Source organism: Cyanistes caeruleus, chromosome 19, assembly GCF_971803275.1.
Source record: "Cyanistes caeruleus chromosome 19, bCyaCae1.hap1.1, whole genome shotgun sequence".
Classification (NCBI taxonomy): Eukaryota; Metazoa; Chordata; class Aves; order Passeriformes; family Paridae; genus Cyanistes; species Cyanistes caeruleus.
This window is the reverse complement of record NC_141719.1, coordinates 10,053,330-10,076,678: the sequence shown is the minus strand read 5'-3', so window position 1 is coordinate 10,076,678 and position 23,349 is coordinate 10,053,330. Positions and strand designations below refer to the sequence as shown.

Below are 23,349 nucleotides of genomic sequence, written 5' to 3'. Positions count from 1 at the left end.
GGCATCATGCAATATTTATATTCTGTTAATCTGAGCTTGAAATGAAAGATGGAAGAGGCCAAATCCAACCTTTCCATAAATGCCATTGATTTGGGAACAGCATTGGAGTTGGGCCAGTGTTTTCCCTCTCTGCCTTTCAGGATATTTGTGGAAATGAGGAGCAGGGTCATTTGGTATTCAGCCCTGGCTATGAATTATAATCCGGGTATGAACTGCGCAGAAATTTAAAAGGCAAATTTTTCACCTCAGAAACAAACTTTTCTTCCAGCAGCCAAAAAAACCCAGGGCCAGATGCAGCCCCTGGCTGGCAGGAAAGGGCAGCACACAAAACACACGTGGGGGGTTCGCCAGGCACACAAAACCAGAACAAAATTAAAAGAATTCCACCCTGAGCAAAGGGGACAGCTTGGAAACTGTTCAGAAACCTGAGGGGGTTCATGAGATTGGCATCACCAGGGACATAAATTTCCATAATATCTGCATCAAAAATAGAATCAGGCCACCTTTATGTTCTGTACCTTGTTTAATACGGGCTGTGATGGAATTAAATCACTTCACAATTAACATTTTGTCTCTGGGCCATTCCCTGGAGTGGCCAATTCCTCCCCCTCGGAGCAGGGAGAACAGTGAGGCACCAGAGGGGTTGGGCAGGACCTGTCTCGTGTGTGGGGCACCCTCCCCTGAAGGATTTGTGTCTGCTGGAGAGGTTGGAAAATACCCTGGATCTTAAAGATGTTCTGATTTATTGCATTTGCTGATCTTGCCATGAGATAAAACCTCCAGAAACACCTCAGGGTTTTATTGCCTTTGGGGTTCCTGGATGTATCAAACATTTAAGATTCCTGGATGTGCAGATCTCTGAAGGATCTGAACCTTCTGGAGAGGCTGGATAAGACCTTGGATCTTAAGGATGTTCTCATTTATTGGATTTTCTGATCTTGCCATGAGATAAAAACTCGTCCTGTGTGGAATTCTTCCCTGGAAAATCCCAGAGACAGCAGGAGCATCTCCTGCCTGTTTGTATAAAAATCCTGTTTGTTCATAACTTTTATTCCCCTTTTCCACCATGGAAAAGCAAAGCTTCTTAATTTATTTATATTTTTAAATTTATTTTTACTATTTAATTTATTTTTATTATTTAGTTTATTTTTATTATTTGATTTATTTATATTTTTAAATTTATTTTCACTATTTAATTTATTTTTATTATTGAGTTTATTTTTATTATTTAATTTCTTCTTATTATTTAATTTTTATTATTTAATTTCTTCTTATTATTTAATTTTTATTATTTAATTTCTTCTTATTATTTAGTCTATTTTTATTATTTAATTTCTTCTTATTTAGTTTATTTTTATTATTTAATTTCTTCTTCTTATTTCATTTATTTTTGTTATTTAATTTCTTCTTATTATTTAGTCTAATTTTACTATTTAATTTCTTCTTATTATTTAGTTAATTTTAACTATTTAATTTCTTCTTATTTAGTTTATTTTTATTATTTAATTTCTTCTTATTATTTAATTTCTTTTTATTATTTAATTTTTTATTACTCCACTTATTTTCATTATTTATTATTTTTTTATTTTTATTATACAATTTTATTTATTAATTTCTATTGTACTTATTATTTAGTTGGATTTTTTTTAGCTGTTGTTTCGTGGACTATTTTGCATCTGAGCATGGAAAGCGCCGGGCCATGATTGAACTGACCTTCAGTAAATTGTTTAACCTGCTGAGATTTCTTCTAAAACAACAACAGCATCTTTTCCTGGGGGGGAAATGGGGCTGGATAAAAAGGGAAAAGCCAGCACCCCAGTAATTTCAGCCAGCACAAGGGGAACATGTGGCATTTTGAGTTCACCTTAACCCTTCCCCTTGGCATTTCAAGGCTTATTAATAAACAAAACAAACCGGCCTCAGAAAACAGATGAGCAAACATCTTGGATGGCTGCAGCCCATTACTGAGCCCCTTCCTTCCCTCACCCAGCACCCCAGGCCTCCACGCTTCTCCCTGCAATATTTTTACCATTAAGGAGCAGCCCTGGGATGTGTTGTGGTAAATATTCCCCCCCCAACCCCCCAAAATAAAACCCCCCCAGGTGGGAAGGTCAGGCAGCGTTTCCTCAGCTCCGTGGGACCTCCCCAGGCACTCAAACAAACCCCCTGTGTCCCAGGGCAGAGCCAGCCTGGCACCAGGAACATAATTTACTGTGCAGGTATTTGATTTGGTAAAAAAACCCGACCTTAATTGGAAAAAAAACCCCCTCCATCTCTGGGTGCATAAATGGATATATGGATGTGGATAATAGGCTCCTGACAAGGTTGTAATTCAGTGAGAGGGGCCAGACCCCAGTTTGGGGCTGACATGTCACTCCAGCCTCCAGCAGCCCCGCTTTTCCACCACCCCTAAGAGGGTAGCATGTTGCAGCTGGCAAAAAAATAAACAAACCTGAGCTCTGTGCTAACAGGATTTTTTTCCCCTCCTATGATTTATGCCACGAGAGAAGGAAAAACAGCGACACGTTTGTGAGGGCAGGTTCCATTCGGCACCTCCAGCACGGCCGGGACCTGGACGCTGGGAAATTCAAATTTTTGGGGAAGGATGGCATCTGAAATGCACGTGCAGGGCTTTATTTGTTCTTTTTTCTTCTTAATTTCTGTGCCTCTGCTGAGGAGAAGCTCATGTGCAGCAGTCAAGCAGCGCTTCTGGTGTCACTCATTAAAGTCAGGGTTTTATTTAAAGACTCCTTTATTCTGGGGTCAGAACAGTGAATGTATCCCTCTCTCAAACAGCATTTTCTGCTCTTGGCCACCTCAGTGGGTTTTTCCAAGCACTGCCTTCAGAAATAAACTCATTTAGACCTTCCCCCATCTTCCCTCTCCTCGGATTCAGAGCACGGCTCCGGGTAAGAGCTGAGTCCAGGGAAGCTGGAAACTCCTAAATGAGCTCAGTGAAGGTTTGAAATCCCCAGATCCCCATCAGAGGCCGGAATGAGCGAGCACACAGGGCTCAGGAGCGATGACAGGGCAAAGACACCAGCCCAGAGCCCCTCTGCTCCCTCACACCCCAATCCCAGCACTGGGATTCCCTTTTCCAGCTGGAGCCTGGGAAATGACTGAATTCCCCCTCCAGGCTGGGCTCTGGGCTTTCTCCCATTGTTCCCAGTTTGTTTTTCTTTCCAGCAGGAACAGAGGGCTCCAGTGTTGGATTTGCAAGTGGGGATGACAAACACAGAGCATCAGGCCTTGCTTTTCACCTTGGGCATGTGGAATGTTTTACCTGGGAGCCAAAAGAGCCGTGTGGATTTCTTCTGCCATTCCTTTCTATCCCAAAAGTTTTTAATCACGGGTAATTTCAAGGGAATAGAGATTTTTAAGAGAGGTTTCCACCAGATTTCATAAAATGGGGAATTGGATAGGGAGGTAAAGAGGAGCTTCCCTGGCCTCCAAGACAGCGGAAAAAAGGGAGGAAAAGAAAGGGAGGGATGGTGAAAAGCGGCTTTTATGGAACTCTCTGCACACCAAACACTTGTTTGTTGCTCTGGGGATTTTTCCATCCATCCCCTGCTCCCGAAATGCAGGAGCTGAGTCTGAGGAAGGGAACTGAGCTCTACACTCTGGGCCATGGAGTGAAAGCCTCCCTTAGGTCTGGGATTTGGGCTCTGGGTGTCACCTTTCAGAAACAGAACCCAGAGGAACCTCTGAGCCCGGGGAGTTTCCAGGACAACACCCAAATATAAATATCTGTGCCCTGCAGAGGGAAGGGTGTCAGTGGCACTGGGCTTGTGCTGAAAGACAGAAATCAGCCAAGATCCTCCATCCTACAACAGGAGGATTTGCTTTTTACAGCTTGTTGCCATCCCAGCTCGGTGCAATCCTCCTCCTCTTTAACAACAGCGAGTCCAAGCACACAGAAACAGAATTTTTCCATCATTTTTGTCCTTCCTGCAGAAGCAAGCACCAATCCCCAGCCCAGCAGCAGCCTGGCTTCACGTGCCTGAGCTTTATATTCTATAAGTCTAATATAACAGCGTGTCAAATGTTTGCTTTGGCGATCCCGATGCCTCAAATCCCCTTTTTATACTAATATTTCAAATGGGAAAAGGCTTTAAAAGAATGGGAGCAAATTACTGCTTCAAAGGTTTTATTGGGCTTCCAGCTGAGCATTGCTTCTGCTAAGAATGGGGATTGGGGAAAAAAGCAGCGTTTAGGCTGCTTTATTGGGGTTTATTTCCTCTGCTGCTGCAGTCCTGAAGAAGGGAGAGGAGCAGCACAAAGAACAAGGAGAAAAGAATGATCTTTTTCCCCTCCTATAAATCCAAATAACTCTGATTTTTTACAGTTTGTAAAGACTGACCTCTAAGTTATCCCAGTTATGAGAAGGCAGGAAAATTCAGCTCAGCAGAAGTGAGATGGGCTTCCCATCAGTGACAGCCACACTGAAAATACTCCTTCTTAAAAACATTATTTTAATGAAATATTTGGGAAATTATGGGCAAACATTTTGTTGAAAATTCAGTTTATAAAATCTCACCCAGCTCTGTTGTTTAAGCTCAGGGAGAGGCACCAGAGCAGAGAGAGAGGCAGAATTAGCCTGGCTGGATTTTAAGGGATTTACACAAGGGCACTCTGTGGGGTTCTTGGGATGATTGCCCTGATTTTAGTGCCTTCCCAGGGTTCATCAGCTCCTCTTTGACCGTCTTGTACAAGCCCTCAGGCCACTGCAGGGCCCGGGGACAAAAGATGATTTTTGTCAAATGGGTGAACTCATTTTTCCCAGGTCAAGCATCTCCTGATCCCAGTGAGGCTGCTGGTCCTGCTGGGAATTCCACGCTGAGCTGCTGAGGAGGGTGGGGAGCAGCCAGGAGTGCTCTGGGTGCCACTGCCAGCGCTCCCAGGAAATGGAGATGACAAAGCTGGAAGCAAACCAGCGGTTCAGATGGGATGTGACAAACAAATCCTTCCCTGGGAGGGTGGGGAAGCCTGGCACAGAATTCCCAGAGAAGCTGTGGCTGCCCCTGGATCCCTGGAAGTGTCCAAGGCCAGGCTGGAGCAGCCTGGCACAGGGGAAGGTGTCCCTGCTGTGGCAGGGGTGGCACTGGCTGAGCTCTGAGCTCCCTCCAACCCCACCCACCCTGGGATTCTGTGTGAACTCACTGGGGGAATTTTCTTGCACAGCGTTTATTTCCCTCTCCATTTCCAAACTCGGGGATTTGAGTGTGGACAGAAATCTGCCCTGCTGCTGCTCAGCTCTCTCCACTTTCCCCCTGGCTGCCAGCTTAGGGCAGATGCAGATCAGCCACTGATTGTGGCCTGGGGAACAAAAAGCCCAGGCTCCATCCAAGAGCTTTTCAGCTCAGTCTGGGAGCACCAAAAGGAATTGCAGCGCTGGAATCACCCATCCTTCCCTGCCAAGGTTCTCTTTGGTGGAGAACAGCCTGGAGAGATGGAGCTGAAACCTTTCAGCAGCAGAGTTCAGCAGGAGTTACCCCAGGCACGTTTCACCCCTGGGTTCAGGTGTCAAACCACAGCACGCTGTCCCTGATCTCTATGCTCTGACCGAGCTGGAGCTCTTTGGAGCAGGAATTTCCTCGCTGTCAGTGTTATCACAGGTCCTTCTCCTCACCTGGCACCTCCAGGACCTGATCCTGCAGGGTCTGAAGCAGATCTGACCCTCTCACCAAGGAACTGCAATTTCCATTTATTCAGCCATGGAATAAATTCCAGGCTCTCCACACAACACCTGGTGCTAAGGAACGAAAAAAGAAACAACAGAATTTCAGGTTTTGGAACGCCCAAATCTACCAGACTGCTCAGATATCAAAAATCAGATTTCTTTATAATCTCTTGCCTCACAATTGGATGCTGATTCCCTGCACTTCACAGGGAGCTCATCTCCACAAATCCATTCTGCAGATAGCGAAGCCAAAGCCACATGAAAGAGGGACAAAGATCAGAGGCAGCAGAGCCGGGGATACACAGAAGGAAGAAGACAACTTGAAGAGTAAATCACGGTTTAAAATCCAACCAGCACTTTTCAGTTATTCAAGGCACTGTTTTCTTAGCAAGGATTAGAAAATGATATTTCAAATGCAGCACTCGAACAGGGTGACACCTTTTCAAATGAAGGGTTTCTGTTGCTGCTCCTGTTATTCTGTCAGGTCTAAAAGATGACTTCCAAGTAGTTTGTCGATCATTTTTAAAGAGGGGGGAAAAAAAAATAGCAAGCCTCAAAGAACAAAGGCAACACTTCAAAGCCTTCAGCAGAGAAGGAAGTGCTTTCTAGCAAAAAATCATCCACTTGTGTCAATGAAACCTTTGTCAGGCAGCTCCTCTCCTTGGCTGCTGCAGCTGAAGACAGACGGGAAAGAGAATCCCTGAGAGAAGGAGAGAAGTCATGTCCCAGCAAAGTCCCCTGGGTGCCCTGTGTGAGGAGCTGTGACTGTGACACACACCTTGTGTGCCCTGGAGAGGCTTTCTCACCCCTGGAGATTTGGGATGCTGGCTGTCCCCCACCCAAGGAACTCCTGGAGAGGATTTGGCAGCAATAAGGAGCAGAAGGAGTTAAAAGCAAGGCCATTTCCAAAAGAACTTCAGTTCCTCAGGCTCTCCATATTTTTTCGTGTTCCTCAGAGCCAGGGAAATCTGCAGTTTCAGAGGGAATGGATCCAGTGATCCAGCACCACCTGCACTGGGCTCTGCATCAATCCAAAGCATCAGTTCATTCCCTCCTGACCCTCACACTCGCACCTCAGCCAACAGAGATTTCTCTTCCCAGACATCTGGAGTGCCATGGAGATTTTCCTGGGAAAAAACTTCCACACTGTTCAGGTACTGAATTCATTTTGGGACCTCTGTTCTCTTTTCTAACAGGATTTTTGTGGTCCCCCAGTGCAGCTGTCCTGTACCACTCCTTACACAACCTGAGCTCTTTTCAGGGCCCCTAACCCAGAGCTCCCACTGGCAGCGCTCCCTCTCTCCTGGAATATTTGGAATATTGCAGAACACGTTGTTAAACACGGCTTTAACACGAGTCAGTGCAGTTGCTCTGATAGCTATTACCCCTAACAAGCTTCCCCTCAAAACCCAGTCGCTTTTGACCCTCACACACCTGGAGGCTTCACCCTCCTGCTGCACCTCTGACCTATCCCCCATAATTGACACTGGGTAATTATCAGCAATTTGTTGGCTTTGTTTTCCTTAGCACCCAATTATGCAAAGAACAGCCCTGGAATGGAGCTGCTGTGAGTTTGGAGCAAAGCGTTTCATGCCTGAGTGACTCTGCCAGCCCTGCCCGATGTGCAGGAGCAGGAAATGAGAATTCAGGGAATATTTATCCCAGGCAATCTCTGTCGGGGTGGCAGAAGGATATTTAATACCTTTTTTTATTAACTCTTATGAGAACCTCCAGCCTGGATGCTGCCTGTTCCTGTGGACTGCTGGATATTTCACTTTGCTGAGCTCCTGAGCTCCCTGCCCTGCGCACCCTCAGCTTTTCTGCAGGGACAAGGCAGGGCTGGGATATCGACAAATGCCAAAAAACCCCACATTTTCCAAACCCAAAGGGGAGGACTTGATCCAAACCACGTGCAAGGAGAATCCCTCCATTTCTTTCTGCACAAAGGGAGTGGAGCAGAGCTGTGGCCTGGCTGTGTCCACATTGGATTTTGAGCTTGAATCCACTGCTTTGTGTTTTTTTTTCCATGCTCTGCCCATGCCCACCTTGGTTTTTGTGCTTGAATCCATTGGTTTCTCTTTCTCTCTCCATATCCACCTTGGTTTTTGTGCTTGAATCCATTGTTTTGCCTTTTTCTGTCCATCTCCACCACTGATTTTGTGCTTGAACCCATTGGTTTCTCTTTGTCCCGTCTCTGCCGCTCACAGTGCTGAAATCAGAAGAGCTGATCCCATCCCACCCTGCCCTCTGTATATCAAAAGGGGTTTTAACCCACAGACTTTCACCTGCACTAAAGATAGAGACAAAAACACTGGAGAAAACAACATTCTGGGCCTTTTTCCCTACCCTTCCTCACCCCACTTGGATCCATTGGATGTGTCAAGATCAGCGTTCTCTCACCAGTCCCGTCCCAGCCTTGTGACCTCATCCCCTTCCCTGTTCAAAGATGAGAACACGTTTTCAGATGTTTTGGGCTATTTTTAGGCACACCCAGAGACACGTGGGGAGGAAAGGGGCAGGAGGACTTTCTTCACCATGGAACAATCTCTGTGTCTGGAGAAACCCCTCGGATTTAATGTCACAGCACAGAATCGCCCTGGGTAAAGCTGGACCAGCTCCATCCGGCTGAGATGGCGCTGCTGGAATCCATTCCCTCTGGGAAGGGGCTGAAAATGCACAGGGAGGGCTCTTTATCAGCACCACAGGACGATGTGCTCTGTCAGGTGTCCCAAAAACAGGAACAGAGGGATGGGAGGACAGGCAGGAATCTGTGCTGTGGCTGAGATCCAGGCTCTGCCCGTGGATGTTCTCCACTCTCCCATGAGAAGGGAGAGCTGAGGCACAGCCCCATCTCACCCCAACACCCAGAGAATTTGGTCCCCTGTCATTCCCTGTGCCTCCAAACCTGGATTTCCATCAGATTCCATCTGAGGAGTCAGCAGGGAAGGAGGGGAAGAAAGACAATTAAACCAAACTCCCCAATCCCAGAATAACCCCTGAAAGGCATCACCTTTCCTCCCCCTGCAGAACAAAGCATGGGAATATTCAAAAGGCAGCTCCAGAAAGCCTCTCCCAGCACTCAGCTTGGGGATCTGCCCACCTTGCCTGATCCAGAGCTTGCTTCCAGCCATGCCTGGCACTTTTCCACCCAGGAACAGCACACTGGGCTCCGGAATGGCTCTTGCATGTCACGCTCGTGGGCATTTGGCCCACGGAGCGCTTTGTTACCCAATCCAGAAATCCATGAAATCCAAGCCTGAGTCAAATCCGAGACATTGTGGAAACTGAGGAGGGCTTGAACGAGCTCCTGGAATAAAACCCGAGCCCCTCCCCAGCCAGAGCAGTATTTTTAGGAAGTGGATTGAGAAATGTTTTCCTTGCTCCATTTCCATGTTTACTGGGATACAACATTGTTACACTGGATTGCATCAGAAAACATGGAAACAGCTCCACAAATTGATCTGGCCACAAGCTCCCCGAGGAATTTGCTCCTTGTCTCCAAGGAGTTTACTCAGCACAAACAATGGCAAATAAAGACAAGTGCTTCTCCAACAAATAAATACTGGGATATAGATATGTTAGGGAATTTGGGGTGGATTTTAGGGTCATTCCCCTAAGACATTGGATGTGGTTATTTATAAAATTAGAGGATACAATCACATCCGAGTGAAATTCGCTGTCGTTTAGGGAAAGGTCCCATAACTGAAATAATGATGGGACCAACCCCTTCCTGGGGCTTTCGGTGTCTCAGCCACTCCAGAAAAGGAACTGGACTTTATTTTAGGATTTCCTAAGTGCAGAAATCCTTCTGAGGTCTGAACTCACATCTCCAGCCAAGAGAATTCCAGGGAATTGATTACCAACATAATGGGAAACATGGCAGCTCAAAAAATTGTTTGGTTTGAACTTGGGATCTCTTCAATAAAAGAAAGAATAAAAATGTCCAAGCGTTGCCTTTCAGACATCTGAGTGGCCTCTGCGTGTAATCAATTAGAAACCAACTCTATTCCACAGGAAAATGGCTCTGGCTCAGCCAAAAGATAATTTTTGTCAAATAGGTGAACTAATTTTTCCCAGGTCAAGCATATCCTGTGACTCCTTCCCTGCTCTCTCTGCTCCTTACCTTGTGTTCCCAGTTCGTTTCAATTCATTAGTCCAAAACTTGTCTGAAAATGGAATTTTCTCTCCAGAAAAAAAAGAAAAGAAACAAAAAAAACCCCATTATAAACTAATGATGGAAATTATTCTGACAGGGACAAAAAACCCAATAAAACGACAGCAACAACCCTGATATAAATTCATTTGCATGCAGGGATTTCCAAATTCTGTTAAGTTTTTATTTGTTTGTTTGAAAATTTAAAGAAATATTTTATTTCAGGGTTTTTTTTCCTTCAATAGACAGGAAAAAAAAAAAATTCCATTGTGAGGCTTCCAGGTGGGCAGGCAGGATGCTGTCAGTTCCATTTCCCCACCGATGAGTTGAATTTCTCTGGCAAAACCGTGGCAGGCTCCAGGAGCAGTTTTGATTTTGCAAAGAGATTATTTTGTATCAGAAAATTCTCTGGATTTGGCCCAGCAGACAGGTTCTGTGGGAGCGGTAATGGTGATTTTCAGGGGGATTTGGTGCAAGGCTGATTTTGCCATCAGTGACCAAGCACTGAGTGCAGGAAAATCTGGGAATTAAGGGGTTTAATAACAGGAATTAATTGCCTAAAGGAAGAGAACGTGTGGATGTGTAAAGAATAGAAGAGGTTGTGGCTGCCCCATCCCTGGAAGTGTTGAAGGATGAGGATTGGAGCAGCCTGGGATAGGGGAAGGTGTCCCTGCCATGGCAAGGGGTGGAATGAGATGAGATTTCCCAACCCAAACCATTCCACCATTCTGTGATTCTGTGGGATTTGGCTGTGAAATCCATTAGAAGTAAAACCCCACCAGGAGAGGAAAATGGGCTCAGAGGCTCTGTTTGCCAGGGCTTTGCCAGGCAGGAGCTGAAAGCGCTCAGTTCCTCGTGCTCTGATCAGGATCGTGAACATTTCAAGGCTGAGGAAAGAGAGGCAGGGATCAAACACAGCCGAAGCTGCAGTGGTTCAGTCCCAACACCACAAACAGCACCCAAAAATCAGCCCTGTGTCCGAGCTGCTCCCAGAGCTCCCCCCTGGAATGATGTCTGAGCAGGCAGCAGCCTGAGGCTGCTCCTAGAGCCTGGCACACCGGGGTAATTCGGGAATATAACACATGCCCAAAAGGAATTTGTTCCTCCTCCACCCTGTACGTGGCAGACGCTCTGTGAGGACACCCAGATGAACTTTTTCACCTGAATTAGAACAAAGTGTTTTGCTATTCTCTCTCGGGTTTCCTTCTCCTCCCTCTCCACCCCTTTCCCTGTCCTTGTTTTAATCTCCAAACCAGTAATGGCTCTGCAGGCGTCCTGCCAGGGCACAGCTTGCATTCACCTGGCAAATGCTGGGCTCCTGCTCCTGGCTCCAATTAAAAACCAAGACAAAAAGGAGGAGCCAGGAGGTCCTTTTTGAGCCAAGGCATCCGCCCAGGGTGTCCAGACTTTATAGCAATTAAATTTATGGGAACTAAAGACTCCCATCACTCTCTTGCTCTTTCTTTTGCTCCAGAAGATGTTTTTATCACCCTGAGTATTGGGATAAAAATGTTTTAAAAGGCTGACATGATGAATATTTCTAGCATTATTTTCTTTTTGCTTAATAAACAAAATGGAGATGATTTATGAAAGTGCTTTTTAATGCAAAAACTTTTATTTCTGGTCTAACAGCTAAGTGAGAAATGTTGGGAGGGACTTCAGAACACAGGGCTCTCAAATCCAGCAGCAGCAAGTCATCCATCAACTCATTCCTAATTGTCTTTCCCCCAGTAAACCAATCATATTTTAATTGAGCACTTTGCAGGTCTCATCGAGGAACCTGGGAGCTGTTACTCACATCCCAAAGGCTTCCTCAGGTGTGACAGAGCCACCAGCAAGTCCTGGCAGCAGCGTTTGGGGGATCCTTCACCTCAGCCAGATGTGCAGCTCTGATTTGGATCCTTTACCTTCACCTCAGCCAGATGTGCAGCTCTGATTTGGATCCTTCACCTCAGCCAGATGTGCAGCTCTGATTTGGATCCTTCACCTCAGCCAGATGTGCAGCTCTGATTTGGATCCTTCACCTCAGCCAGATGTGCAGCTCTGATTTGGATCCTTCACCTCAGCCAGATGTGCAGCTCTGATTTGGATCCTTCACCTCAGCCAGATGTGCAGCTCTGATTTGGATCCTTCACCTCAGCCAGATGTGCAGCTCTGGTTTGGATCCTTCACCTCAGCCAGATGTGCAGCTCTGGTTTAGGTCCTCCTTTGAACCACCCACCCCTTCCCTCACTGATTTCTTGCCCCCACTTCTCCCCACTCTGGCATTATACCTCAAGATTTGAGTGCTGGCATTTGTCAGCCCCCTCAAATCCCTTTTTTCTCCTTGTTTCAATACCCAAACCGTAATTCCAGCACATTTCAAGGGTGGAAGCTGGAAGAACAGAGCCCTGAACTCATCCCTGGCATGCTCCCTGCAATCCAGCTTCCCTCAGCAGGTTAGGTGAAGTCCTGAGCGCCTTCATTTCCATTTCAATAAAAGCAAGATGGGAATTCATCCCGCTGACTGACGTGGGAACGGCTGGAGAGGCAGGATGAAGAAAGCAGTGCTTCTTCAGATGGCAAACTCCTCTGGGCAGGGAAAAATGCCAGGTCCTGCCACTGCTGAGTGACTTGGATCACCCGGCAGGGATGGGATGGGGACAGCCCAGACCTTCTGTGTGCCACAGGCTCTTCCCGTCCGGCCCGAGGCACCTGCTCAGCTCCAACCATGGGCAATCGCATTAATTAATGATTAATGATGATAGGGCTCTTGGAAACAATTTTTTTTTTTAGCCAAGCATCACACTGGCAAATGACTCAGAGGAGTCGGTAAACACTGGGCACCCGCCAGCAGTCCCAATGCAGAGGAAGCAGCCTGACTTCAGAGGATTGCTGTCCGCACTCCGGGGGAATTAGGGATACCCATTGGAATGCAATTACAACCCCGGCTGCGATGGGATCAGCCCGCGGTGGATCAAAGCCACTGCTGAGCAATAATCGGTGATAACCCGGGCCCAGCTCGCATCACTCGGCTCTTCTGGGATGCTGGAGAGCAGAAAGTGAGGTGGAAATTGAGTGTCCAGGGCCTCGGGGCTGAGAAAAGCATCATCAGGAATCAATCAGAGCAGATAGATACGGGTGAAATGAGAGCGTTTGTGTCCTCCTGCTGTCACAGCTCTTTGTTTAATATTTGGGCTCATTCCCTTGCTCTGCAGGCAGTGAGCAGCACCCAGAGCACCAGGTTTTGCTGCACAACACAGAACTACTCCCAACAATCTGAAAACATCCAGAGTACCTCCCACATCCTCCAACTTCATTCCCTCCTGAAGAATGACCAGAACACCTTTTTTACTTTTCTGTAAGATTTCCATCTTAACCCTCATCCAGATGTGGCTGTAGCCATCAAAGGGCTGGGATAACCTGATGAAAAGAGTTTCCCCTCAAAGCAGGGGTGAGGGGAGGTCGGAAAATGCTGGGGGAGTGACTCACTGCATGTCCAGACAACCAGATTGGACCCAAAAGGTGTCAGACATCACCTAATAGTGGAAATGAGGAAACCCAGATAAGATAAGTGCTAAAGGGACTCAGTAACTCTGCAACAGCCCCGAAGTCCAAAAATAAGATGAAACAAGGACCCAAAATTAAACGGCACAAACTTGACAATGTCAAACAAAGCAGCAAAACAAGACAGAGCTCCCAGATGATGCCCTGGAATTCTTCCTCCCTCAGTTAATCTGCTCGTGGAACCTTTCCCAGTTCCCTTCCATGCTGGCTGGCCCTTATCTGGGCAGTGCATTTTAAAGGAAGGACAGAACGGGTGAAATAAATGGAATAAATGAAATAAAAGAAATAAATGTTGGCTATTTCCAGTGTCCCCAGGGCCCAGCTGCCAGCCTGCAGGGGAAGCTGCCACCACAAGGGACACAAAGGTTGAGGTCAGGAAGAAAATATGTCCCTGTGGGATGCCGAATCCCAACTCCTGCCCACTTGTGGCCACGGATGATCCTGGGGCACAATTTGCAAGGCTGAGGGTGTCAGCCCTGGTACATTGTCCAAACCTGGGTTATTTATAGCCACCCTCCCAAAAATACTGCTTGGAAAAGTTAATTTTGTGTTCTGTCTGCAGGTCTGAGAGGAGCACAGGGAATGCCATGGGAGCAGTGGACCCTGGGAAGATAAATGTCCTTTATCACCTTGAATACCCACACAACAAAAAGAGAGCAATAAAGAATAAGTTAAAAAGGGATTTATTTCAATTTCCATGTGTTTAACAGCCCCAGCTTCAAATGCTCAAAATTCTGTATCTCCTCCAGACACCTGGAGTTGTGGATTCCAGCTCTGCGTTCCCGTGTTCCTCCACTGCAGCTGTTGAGGTTTGTAAGATCAGGAACCAGGCATGAGCAATATTTAATTAATTTCCTCTCTTCTCATCATCTGTAATTAATTCTGAACAGCTGGTGGGTGCAACCTTGAAGAATGTTTTGCTGGGGAATATGAAGATTTTTTCAAAATTAAGTGTTAATTCCAGTGCCCATGCAATGTTTCTACACAAGCTAAATTCTAAAGAATTCTCATAAATTCAAAACAAATTTGAAATTATTAGAATAAATTCTTCTTATTTCTAAAATAAACCAGTGGGAGCATGGGGATGGAAGGGCAGGGAGATCCTGGGAAGCAGGGCTTGCCAGATTCTTGGATTTTCCACTCGTTTTAGCACAGAAGCCCAAATCCTCAGCATTGTGCTTTTTGCCATTATTAAATCAAAGTTTTCCACTGGTGCAGAATTTAATACTGCATTGCTAGAAGCGGAATCATGGGGAAAATTGTGTTTTCTTTACCTTTCAGATATAATAAATAGATAAAAAAGTGAAAAAGGAAAGTTATTCAAAGAACCAAAGGCTCCAGCTCAATAGAGCCAAGACAATGTACTGTGAGACAGATCTGGAAAAGAGATATCAGCAGAAAAGTCTATCAGCCAAAGTTAATATTTGCACAAAAATGGTGACTCATTTAAACTGGGATTTCCTCTCCTGGCCACTTATGGAATATCAACTGTGTCTCCATCGAGTTTGATGCAACGACTTTCATCTGAGAGTGAAAAATGCTCAGCTCAGGTAAGGAAACTTTTATTTTTGGGCCTGGATTCTTCCTCTGTGTCCAGCTTCTGAAATGTTCAGGGAATACTCTTGTCACCCAAAATTCCACCACATGGTATTGCTCAACTCTTTTTATGATGCAGCCACTTCCTGATCCCAGTTATCCCCCAGGAATGCAGCATGGAGCCAACACAGCGGTTCCACGCTAAATCCCCCATTTAAAGTTCCCAAATAAAAGCAGAAAACACCTCAGGAAAAACAACAGCGCCGATTTCTTCCATTTTCTTAAAATACAAATTTAGTTCTAAGCTATTTAAGCTGAAGGGGGGCACTTCAGAGCAATTTAAGTTTGCTCCAGGCTCGAGTTTGGAGTTCCTGAAGAGCTGCTCAGTGTCACAGAGGAGGAACATTGAGAAGCTCCACGTCACAATATCACAGAAGATACCTGGAGGCATCATTAAGACACATTCCTAAATGTTTTGAACTTTTAGGAACACATCAGGCAAATATCCAAACCCAGGTAGAGCGTGAGAAGTCCAACTCATTTACAACACATATTTAATTTCCTTCTGGCTCTGAATTTTATAATTTCAATATCATTGACTGTGTTTTAGTCAGTGTACGAGGAGATTTCCCTGGTCCTGAACAAAAAGGATTTTTATCCAACTGCATCTGTAGAAGAATGATAAATAAACAACATTAACAGAAAAATCACTGCTGTCAGTCAGGAGCGTGTTTCGTGTAAAACTCAACAGCTCTGGAGATGTTCACTGGGAGAAACAAAAATAAGCTGAAAATCTGGTCTTGATAACTCAGAAGTAACTTCTGAAATTTAGGATCTGCCCATAAATGAAAAGACAAAACCCTGCTGTGAGGTGCCGAGGGAGAAGCTTCATTTCTGTCTCCATCTGACTGCACAATTACCTGCTCGTTAATATTTTGGATTCTCCAGAGCAGGCACTATTTTCCAGAAGTAGGGAGTATTTTAGTGCTCAGCTTGCTGCTCTTGGCACTGGATAAACACTGGGTCACGGTTAAAAAAAGCACATTATGCATTTAATCATGTCGATATGGAAAGAGTAGGATTTATTAAAAGCACCTAGATAAGTTCCAGGCCTTACTCCCATTAGCTTCCAGTGGTGACTCACAAGTTGGTTTTATGAACTGTCTGGAAAAACCCCTTTGGGATCTGACTGCATCTTTAAGCACATTTTGGAAATGTGACCTGCTGGTCCTTCCCAGTCCTCAGAAGAAGGGGGTGATTCCTGTAGGGATTTTAGGAATGACAGGAATATTCCTGATAAAGCCGGGATACCCTGCCTGTGGCACGCTCAGCACCCATCCGCTTCCTAAATCCATTTATTTCTGATTCTCTTTTTGTTGACCTTCTTGTGAAAACCCACTGGGCTTTTACTATTTCATTAGCTGTCTACACTGTACTGCAGGTAAATACGGGGGACTTTAAAATGGGAATTAAAACAGTGCGGATTAAAATAAAAGGTAAATAGAAGAATACAGCGAAGGTGCTGCTCTGAGCCTCTACAGCGCTTGCTCAATTTATGCCGCTATTTAGGAGGCTGTTTCTGTGCATGCTAAACCAGAAGGCCCCTGAGGATTATTTGATGCGTGAGAAGGGTGCTTGGAAGGCCTGGTTAAGGCCGGAGTTACTCAGGGATGGAGTAATTCCCACTGATTTTATTCCTTAAAACCAACCCCGCTCGCGGCCCCGCTGCTCCGACCGCCCGCGCCTCGCCGCCGCCATCTTCCCGGCGGGGAAACGCCGGCCGCTGATTGGCTGCTGCGCCGCTCACCGACCAATGGGAGGCGAGCTCGCTGTTGCCACGGCAACGGCGTGCAAGATCGGCCCCGCGGCCTGCGCTGAGTTCCAGCGAATTAAATGTGAATTACAACACTTAAAACCAGTTATACCTGAATTATAAACGAGTTATACCTGAGTTATAATCGAGTTATAGCTGAATTATAACAGCTACAACTGAGCTGTAACTGAATTGATGCTCCGTCCCGTCCACACCGTTTAAATTTTTCCCTCACTAACGAGTTCAGTAGCTCACCCCCCCAAAAAATAAATCTATAGGGACTTTGTGGCTGTATGGAAACACAGTCATTAATAACCATACATTCATAGATACACATATGTATATGAATAGCGCATAATTTTATTCCAGTGGGCCAATTTTGCTTTAATAAATAAAATGTTATGAAGGGAGGGTGGTCAGCTTATTTGGAAGAACAACACTGGCCGGCGGCGACTCAGCTTTCCCTGGCTTTTTCACAGCTATGAACTGCTTGATATTTTTGGCTCGGCTCTATTATTATAATTTTTTTTTTCCCCTTTTAAAAAATATGAGGCAGTAGGCTTCCTCCCAAGACACACTCAGGTGGGGCTGCTTCGAGCTGCTGACTTTCCCCTGGGGCACCTCATTTTGGGAAAAAAAAAGGGGAAAAAAAAGAAAGGACAACTCCCCCGTGACACACTCACTAAAGCTCAAATGGCTCCGCTGTCCCCTGCCCGTCCCTCCAAGGCTGTGAAGCCTCATTACATCCCTCAAAATGATTTTAAAAGGCTGCAGATGGAAGAGCAGTGACATTTATCACTTGCAAATGAAGGCCCTGCCGTCACCTCCAAAGGAGAGTTACATTCTGTAATGCTCATTGCAGGGTATTTTTCTGCTGACTTTATACGCGGAGTCTGAGGGAAAATGAGCTCCCTGTGCTGGGTTTTATTGCTGCAGGGCTGGAGTGACTCCCCGAGGGTGGATGTGGAGCCCCCCAAATCTCCGTGGGATTGTTTTCATTCGCACACGTCACCTGGAACCAGCAGAATTCCGCCACCGCTCTTCCATCCCTCCGCAAGGAATTGTTTTCCCTGATGTTTGGCCTTTCTCAGATGAGAGTTTTGTTGTGTTTGTTCCACCTACAACTGTGCTAGGCCAGCCTGTCAGGTTGTGGTTTGATTGGAGTCAAAGTTTGGATTCCAAAGTTTTAGTAAAAATGATAAAACTGTTTGAAACCAGTCCATTGTTGGGGCCAATTTCTGCTGGAGCCTGAGCTTTGCGCTGAGAACCAGCATCAGCTGCACAGTACAACAATTTATTAAAGAGGTTTGATCTCTGTTGTACAGAACATTATTATCCCTGTTCAGGAATTCATTTCTGTTTTATTTGCTCTTTATTTTTTTTTTCATGGCACGACATTTCCAAATAGATGGGAATGAGAAAAAAGGGAACAAGCAGCACTGTGAGAGAGCATAAACCACCGAGCGCTATTGGAGTGCTGGTGTGAATACAATTGGAATTAGGAAATTCAGGGAGAGTCACCAGTTATAAAAGGATGGAAGGCAAAATGTGGGATTTGCTTTATCCTGAATCTGGTTTCTTTGGAGCTGCAAGGGTTTTAGTGGCTCAGGCAATTCTTCCTGCATAATTTTTATAAAAAAGTCTCAAAGTGATTTACAAAGGAAGTAGTTGTTTTGGCCCACCATCTAGATCTGGAAAATGAGGAGAAAGATTTGCATGGAACCAAATTTTTAGGCAATTTAGGAAATTCTGAGCATTCTGGGTCTTCCTTTTACCTTTTGACTGGAAAGATACTGCATAGCCTGAAAGTTTCTTTCCCAAAATACCTCCTGAACTGAGGTGCTTAAATATAGGCAAATGTGAGTTCCTCACCCCGTGAAGAGCTGCCCAAAGCTTGGTTCCAGTGGTTCCCTTAAAAATGAAAATCCCTTGTGCTGCCCTTGGGCTGTGGGGAGAGGGAGAATCGGAGAGAGGAGGAGAGAAAGCCCCAGCAGCTCCATTCATGGGGGGGATGCAGCCCCTGCCAAGTGTCATTATGAAAATTCTTCCTTTTCATACGATATTAAACTCTCCTCTTGGCAGGTCCCCTGATGCAGCCAGTGTTTTCAGTGAAAATACACGAGGTACTGAATTCTTTAACCTCAGTTCATTTCTCATTATATTACTCTGTTAATAGTCCTGGGAAATACACAAAAAGCCCAGCGCTGTGTCCGAGCTCAGCAGGGATCTCTGCGTGTTTAGGGTGGCCCTTGGCAGCGAGTGAGCAGAGGAGAGGAAAAAACATTTTTGCAATGGGAAGAAGGCTCAGGAAGAGTTGATTTTTCTGAATTTAATTGGGCATTGAAACAAGGCCATTTGGACCTCATCTTTCTCTTTAAATGTCAAGGGTTTGAGGTTGGAATCATTATAGAATAAGTGCTGGGTTTGATTCCTCCCCAAATTTAAGATTTTATTTAGTTCTTGTAGCCAGCAAAGAGAAGGTTTCCATGGATTAAGTGTGGAGTTTGCCCCCAAGAAGCTCCTGCCCATTAGGCAGAACCACAATAAATGACAAACTCAGTGTTTCTGCTCTGTCACAAATATAAATCAGAGATGTGAAAGGACACATGGAAGTGTGACAGATCCCAATCCACTGCAAATGGGGGTCACCAAAACTAACGTGAGGGTGTTTCAAATACACCTGCTTTTGCTTGTTCTTCTCAGCAGCACGCTCACAGTCGGCTTTTGTGGCTGAAGTCACCGAGGAAAACTGGGCAACTGCAGTAAATTTATTGCTTATGACCACGAGTGTAGCTGCAGGAGACTGGATGGTGATTTATGGTGGTGTGGCTATAAATTTTGGTCCTATCTCCTGGTCTGGGTGTATTTCATCCAGAAATATTTGATTAATAATTTTTTTTTTTCCCCCAAAAAAGCCAGTTGGTCTTTAGTTTTATTGCATCAGCCAAAGAAGTAGAAAAATCTCTAAAACTCCTGTTGAATATTGTCTTGATTGCAGGTGAGCAGTGGGCAAGGCCTCTTGACCAGGAACTTTTGCACAGAAGCGTGAAAAATGAAGAGAGGAGGTAGAAAGGTTTGCTCAGCGTTAGGCAAAAATCTGTGGCACAGGTGGAAAACCATCCCTGGTGATGTTTGCCCAGTCCCTGTCATCATTCCTGCCCTGGCTTCTCAAGCCACTACTGAATTTGTAGGTTGTTGTCAGATTCTGTCACCCAGCTGTGTTCTCAGCATTCCCAGTCTGGGAATCCTGCTGGGAATTGGGATCAGGGGGCTGCACTCACACAGAGCTGCTGCTCAGAACTGCTGAGGGGCTTCTCTGCATCCTGTCTCCAACAAAACCAGTGCTCACTCCTCGAGCATCTCGTCCAATTTCTGCTCCCGCTGACTCTTGCAAATGGTTGTTCTGAGCCAGCACAAACTAAACAGATGTTTAAATGTTCCTTCACTCTTTCTTGGTTTTATTTTTGTCCCCTCATTTTGCTTTCAGTTCAGACCATGACAGCTTTAGGTTGGGAGTTTTTAAGACCATTCACGGCTCTACTCGCAGCACCTCAAGGCAACCTCTATTTGTGCATATCTCCAGAAGCAGCAGGAAAAAAGTTCCATTTTCCAAAAATTCCTCCCACTTCCTCCTCCCTGCGTGTGCCTCTAACCACTGCTGTATATGCAGTTAATTGAAATGGTGTTTGTTTTATCTTGAATAACCTTGTAATTGATTGAGGTGGTGGACAGCGAGACTCCAGAGTCATTTACATACCTGTGCACGGAGCAGTCATTTCTGGGAGCCTTTCCACTGCTTTTTTTTTTAAAATCTTTTTTTTTTTCCCCCCTGAAGAACTATAGCGCCCTGTCTGTGCATGTTTGCATATATCTATAGATACTCGCCTTCATATAGATCTCCCCACAGTCCATTCACTCTGGCTGCCACTGTCCATTTGCTGCTCCTTGGGATCTTATGTTACCTGGGCTGGGGAGACTCCTGGCACTCTTCCCTCCGAAAGAAAAACAGCCTGATTTGGGGAGTGCTCGTTCTGCACAAGGCCCCGATTGTGTGCGAGGGCCCAAAAAGTAACAAATGCACTTTAATTATGTTGGATGCTTGGTGGCTGGCTTTGCAAATCTTTTATTTGTTTTGAGAAGTGCCCCAGCAGCAGCAGCAGCAGCAGCACTAAATTTTGTGTGCATTTGGGGAGCCTCGCGGGCTTGGGCTGGGGGAGGGAGGACGGGCTAATTAACTGGGCTGCTGTCAAGCTAATAAACTAATGGAGAGCTTAAACAAATACAAAAATAAAGGAAGTAGACATGATGGGGAAAAATAAAGTGACTAGACATGAAGTCTTGTGACGTGCGTTTCCAGCTCCCATGAAAAGGTGGCCGTGGGCACCCAGAACTCTGTGGAGGGACGTTTGTCTCCTCATTCGAGTGCCCCTTTTAGGAGGCAAAGGTTTAGTGGATCTCTCCAGGAATGAGTAACGAGAGAGGAGCTTTTCCCATCCTGCCCAGAAACCAATTCCAGCTCATCAGAGTTGTTCATTTTGGAAAAGAGTCAGGTTCACATTCATGGGACAGAGGGGAGTGGAAAGCAATCAATGTTTAAACCTTCTCTTTGCCAGGCCGAGATGTTACATAAGGTTGAGGAAAATGTTTTATTATCCCAACTAAGCCTGAAGTGTCAGATACTGACGGCGTTTCGGAGACAGGATGCTGGGCTTGATGGTCCAATAGTCTGACTCAGGCTGACAGATTTTCTCTCCCGCCCTCTCAGATTATTACTTGTTCTTTTTTGGTCCATTAGGTAGGAGGTGGTTTGAAACTCAAAAAGGTTAAAGCAGCACACACGTTACTTTGGGACTGGGCTGAAAGGACCCTCCCAGCTCTGCTCATCCTGGGGCACCAGACAAATATAGATCTTTGCTCATCTGATTTCTCAAGGCCTGCAGCTCCCATGATCTCATCCCGAGGTGGTACACGCTGGGATGGGGCAGTACCTGTGCCCAGCTCCTTGGCTTTGTCTCATCCTTCTGTGGCTCAGTGTTATTCCATGAGACTTTAGGGGATCACATCCCAGTTTTGGTGAAATTTTCGATCCTTTTATCACTTCTGTGAGTACTGGTTGTTCTACCTGCATTTTCCAAGGCTTATCTCAGCGCTAGAGTTTACTTAAAAACTCACAGGGCTTTCAAATGTTGTTGAACACTCAATTATCTGACCCAGTGGTTAACAAAACACACGGTGCTCCATGTTCCTCTTTGGGAAAATATTTACCAGCCAATATCTGTGTTATTTGGCCACCTTTGCTTATCAAACACAGAGGAGTTTGTACTGAATAAATCGAGGCAGCCATTGCTGGATAATAACTTGAAAACCAACTTTTCAGCTGCTAAAGAAAGGAAGTTTTGCATTTGGAGAGCTGCAGGAGATGCTGGGTGGTCCCAGCCAGCGTGGGACACGTATGGCTGGGATGACACAGCCCTGGGGCTGGGCCAGGCTGGGCTTGGAGCAGGCAGCCAATATTCCAGATCTCCTGGAAAAGCTTTTGAACTGCCCCCTGATTTGCCTTTCATTTCCAGGATGAAATATCGGCCCAGAGGATCCTTGCCTGGGTTTGATGGCGCCTCCTGAGTGTGACAGCGAGTCAGACGAGCAGAAAGATTTCGTGGTCTCAGAACAAAACCATCCAACCACATTTTCAGTGCTGATTTTCCTTCTGGAGATCTCTACGTGGCCTGGTAGTTTCTTTTCAACTTGGAAAGGTTTGAAAGCTGGTGAGGTTGTTGGTTGCATTCTTACAGCCCTCCTCACACATTCTCTGGGGTGTTGCAGATTCCAGAGTGTGTTTCAGTCTGCCCCAAACCCCATCCCCTGAAACCTTCCTGAATCCAAGGATTTCCTTCAGGAATGCGGTGATGAAGTCTCAGGCAGAGGCAGCAGTCCCACAGAGAGCTGCTCCAAAGATTTGGAGGGAGGAAGAGAAATCAACACCAACATCTTCCAGGAAGAAGGCTGATTCTGTGCCTTTATTGTCATTTCTAAGGCACTTTGGGCTAGTTTTTGCTGAATAAATCTGGCTCTGGCAGCAGCTTTTGGTTGCCTTTGGTTAATGCTGTGCTAGAAGATGCTGAGACACCACACAGATGACCTGACCAAAAGTGTAGCCATGAATAAAAAGAAGCTTGAGGGATTGCTGGTGGTACAAGCAACTCCTAAGGATAAATGTTCCCAGATGTGGACAGATGTTGAGTGAAAACTAATTCAGAAGCTCTTGTCTTTATCCCAATAACACTGGGACAGAGGAGAAGCAAAACTTCCCGTTTCACTCACGACAAAAGCTTTCCTCTTCCTCAACCCAGACCTCGGAATATTTTCTTGCCTCCAGAGCAGAGCTGTTCTCAAGCCCATGGAAGATGGGAAGAGCTGGATGGGGTCTGTCACTCACGGCAGTGTCACTTCCCATCGTCACTCTGCTCCTTCCCTTGCAGCCCTGGCTGCTGCAGCCATGGGGAATCTGATGTTTTCCCATCCCTCCGTGGGATGCACTGGCCTGCACAGAAGGAAATGAGCTTTGCTCAGTACTTTTGAAGCCTCTAGGGAAGTTTTATCCATGACCAAGGATTTCATCCC

The 23,349-nt window shown here is 45.8% G+C and overlaps 2 long non-coding RNA genes across 2 annotated transcripts; one reads left to right on the top strand and one right to left on the bottom strand.

Moving 5' to 3' along the window:
• Positions 1–11,426: 11,426 nt before the first annotated feature.
• Positions 11,427–16,695, bottom strand: LOC111937458 (uncharacterized). Its single transcript, XR_002868638.2, has 2 exons — positions 16,625–16,695; positions 11,427–14,299 (listed from the first exon to the last, which is right to left on the bottom strand). It is a non-coding gene; the product is annotated as an uncharacterized LOC111937458 (long non-coding RNA).
• LOC147649835 (uncharacterized) lies at positions 16,685–22,807 on the top strand. Its single transcript, XR_015277960.1, has 2 exons — positions 16,685–18,851; positions 19,727–22,807. It is a non-coding gene; the product is annotated as an uncharacterized LOC147649835 (long non-coding RNA).
• Positions 22,808–23,349: the final 542 nt, after the last annotated feature.